Here is a 3,877-nt window from a genome sequence, read left to right on the forward strand (position 1 = left end):
GCCAGATTACGGACATGGGCTGCCTAGATATATTAGTATTGAATTGCGGCGTCCATGTCAGCGATCCGTGTGATGGGTGTATCTGGGCCATTCATCATATCCTCCAACCAAGTACTAACCGATAATCCTTATGGTCTGGAACCAAAATTAGGAGCGGGAGATGTAAAAAATGGCGCCAGGTTTGAAAAGTGGAACAAAAATTTGGCTTCTGATTGTATAAATATGAAGGGAAGTGGAGCATACAGCGTGCGGGGAGCGTGTGTGACTTAGACTTGTTATACCGTCTGGAGCTACCATGTAGTCATGTGACTTTTTAGGCTTGTTATGCCGTCGTGTAGGTTTCTCTATTTGAATGAGCATTGTCACATTGTACCCTATAGTTTCCGACCCTTCCATGCCACACATTTCTGCTAATAATTGCTCATCCAGAGCTGTCGGCGTTTGTTGATTTGTTTCTTTGTAGGTTAATATCTGAGAATACACGCTCCCCGCACGCGGACGCTCCGCTTCCCATCATAATTATAGACACCTAGAAGCCAAATTTTTGCTAACTCTTCAAACTTGGCGCCACTATCTTACATCTCCCGCTACTAATTTGTTTCCATACGATAAGGATTACTGGTAACTTGATTAGAGGAGATGACGAACGGCCTAGATACACCATCACACGGATGGCTGACGTGGACGCTGCAATTACTGCATGCAACAGTAGTCCGAGCAACCCGTGTAATCAGTGCCAACAATTATGGAGGGATTTTTGGTGGGAAGATATGGATTAGTAGCAATTTTTGGAGGGATTTTTGTTAGGAAGTTATGGATTAAAGCCAGCAATTCTAGAAGGGATTTAAGGTGGCCAAATTCTCGGACAGATTTTTGTTAGGAAGTTATGGATTATAGCCAGTTCTGCGGAAGCGAGTTAGCTGACCAAGGGCCATCAGATCGGCAATGAACGGACCGGACAGAACTACGTCCCTCTGCAGTTCTTTTCCCATCGTCAGAGGATCTCGTTCCAAGATTGGAGGGAACATCTCAAAAAAAGGAATGGAGGGAAAGAGACCCAGCAATTATCGTAGAGATTAATGCCAACAATTCTCGCCGAGATTTTCGGTGCAAAGTTAGACTAGTCACAATGAGGGATCCTACTACCATCTCTTTCTTCATTTATTGATGTGACACATCAGCTTTTTGCATGCATGTGATGCATGATACTCCCATTGTGAGTAGTCTTATGCATTACTATTTTGTTGTATGCATTAATTTTCGGCCTTATTTTTCTAGTGGAGGAGGGAAAGGGATCCATAAAACAAGCATCACGAAAATCTAGTTGTGAGCTGCTTTTAAAGATAAAATCTAGCTATGAGCTGAAGAATCTCTCCATTTCATGATTCGCGTGTGAGTACTAGATCTGACGAGAAATTTCTAACTACCGGCTAACATTCCTCATACACTACATAAAAATAAGATAAAATATTCGCAAGTATTCATTTATTGATGATGCCAACAAAGCCAGAGTTTTGTTTGTATTAAGCTAAACAATTCAAAATTTGTCCACTCAAGAAAGCAATTGAATCCAAGTAGTCTAAGTCTGCCTAGATCCAGTAGGCACTAAAACTACAATGATACTGATATTTTCTAAACGCCATGCAAAAGAAAAGACCACGGCAAGCTCGGACGCATCATGACAGTTCATTGCACCTTTCCTCATGCGAAGGAACCAGCAATAAACTCCTCTTCGTTGTCGGGATCAGCATGGTATCCACCACCCACCTTTCTTTCACATCCATCAACACCATATACATATTAGCCTGCCGAGAGACATGCATATTTAAATCAGAATGCATAATCTGGAGTACTATAATCGCTGCAGCTCAATCACTATATCTCTAATGCTGAATTGAACCAAGCTTCAAATTAGACACAGAAATACATCTTCTCTTTACCCGTTGGATCATGTTCAGATAAAAATATCCATAAGGAAACAACAAGACCAATTGTTTCTGGCCGATTCGCATTTTGTGCCCCGTGTGTGGCAATCTGCAACATCAAACACGTCTAGGTGAGCAATCCATGTGAAATGTAGAGCAAGTGAAATCCATGTGCCGCCTTCCATCGCATCACTATGCTCCCTCCACCTACCCATGAAAGACGGGAAGGTCTAGAAGATGAAGACGCACAATCTTTTCTCTTAGTTCATGTCGGCCTATGTGTTTGTTCTTACAAATCCCTCATTTATTGTGCGAGTTTTTTTTTTTTTTGATTCTGTCCCTCTTTTGATTGTGTCACAAAGGCGCCGGCGAAGCCGTTTAGGAGGACGGGGATGAGGAAGATTGTGTGGCGGTGAGAGGGGAAGCATCATCTGCTTAGCAAGAAGAACTCTAAGACCAGAAAGCTGCTCTCCAAGATGGTATGAAAACGCTTTTTTCACTTCGCTCACATTATTTTCTTCAATTAGCCTGTCTACCTATGACGAAACTGGCCAGTGTTCTCGTGATTCAGTTCCACTATGCTTAGATTAGATGTAATGTGGGTTTATTTTATGTGAGCTCAGTTCCTTCGTATTTTCTCCAATTTCATCAGAGCCATATACTGCACTAAAATTTCCACTTTCTTTGTGTCGATGTGGTAGTCATGTCATAGTTGCAACAAAAATTCTGTTCGGAAGTGCGTACGTGTATTTACATCGGGAAGTTCTTGAATTTTTAATAAACCTAAGTCACCTATAGTTGCATGATCATAGTAGCTATTGGGCATGCCTAGCAGCCTAGGTATAAGTATTATCACATGCAATGGTGTATCATTTGACTACAGGGTTCAATGGAGTGCATGTTCTATTTTTAGATATTCTTGCATTTTTCTTTTGCTCGACTTTTGGGCAAATGAGTTGATAAAAGACACCATGTAATGATGTAAACACTAATTTAGCACATGATATTAGTTAGTTAGTCCTAAAGTTCTGCCTTTGCCCATTACCAAAATTGTACTTACTACATGTTGGTTGATCAACTTGTGGTGCATGTACAAAAAGATAAACTACTCCTAATGCTTGTGTGTACTGCTGGTGTTCTTGGATTTGTGTTGTTGCTGATGTATGCTTTACTACAAGACAAATCTAAATTTTTGTTAGTCTTTTTTTAATACTCCATGCAAATATTGGAATATACGTGATCTTTATTTTTATATTATCCATGTAAATACTGGAACTTTCTTGCATTTTCTTCTCATGTTAAACCCCTTCATGGTGATTGCAAGGTACATGGAACAATTGAGGTCCAACATGGTGCTAAAGTTAACAACATACTTTGTTTTCTGCTTGTTTCTTTGTCAAGTGCTAGTTTGACTCATCAAGTGAAGCTTGTACTACAGTTTTAGTCCATTCATGTTTTAACATTGAATAAAATTATGTGTGCTAGTTTTTCTATCCAGCGCTCTGAAAAGCTATTTTGGAGCACAAAATTTGTCTTTTTACACAGGTCACAAAAATTTCATTTTTTCGCAATTTCTGTGTGCGAATATAAAATGTCTAGATGTACTCCTAGATAACGTTTTGGAAATTTTAAACATTTTGAAATATTTTTTTATGCAATGGGTACATCTACACCTATGGACCAAAGTAGATATCCACTTGGAAGCTCACAATTCAGAAGATATGCATGCGGTTGCACTACGGATGTACTACCTGATGTGTACTAGGTCACGCCGGGCATAAAATCCGAACACCTAAGGCCCAACGCAAAACAGTTCACCTCTACTAACGCATCCAAACTCACAAATAACTATCCCACTCTCTTCTCTTTGTGACCCCGTACCCTAGCCGCCACTCATGGGCGCCACACCGCTACGGCAACACGCTGCCACTCACATGTGCCGCTGACGGCCA

This window comes from Lolium perenne, chromosome 3 (genome assembly GCF_019359855.2).
Source record: "Lolium perenne isolate Kyuss_39 chromosome 3, Kyuss_2.0, whole genome shotgun sequence".
In the NCBI taxonomy this organism is placed as follows: Eukaryota; Viridiplantae; Streptophyta; class Magnoliopsida; order Poales; family Poaceae; genus Lolium; species Lolium perenne.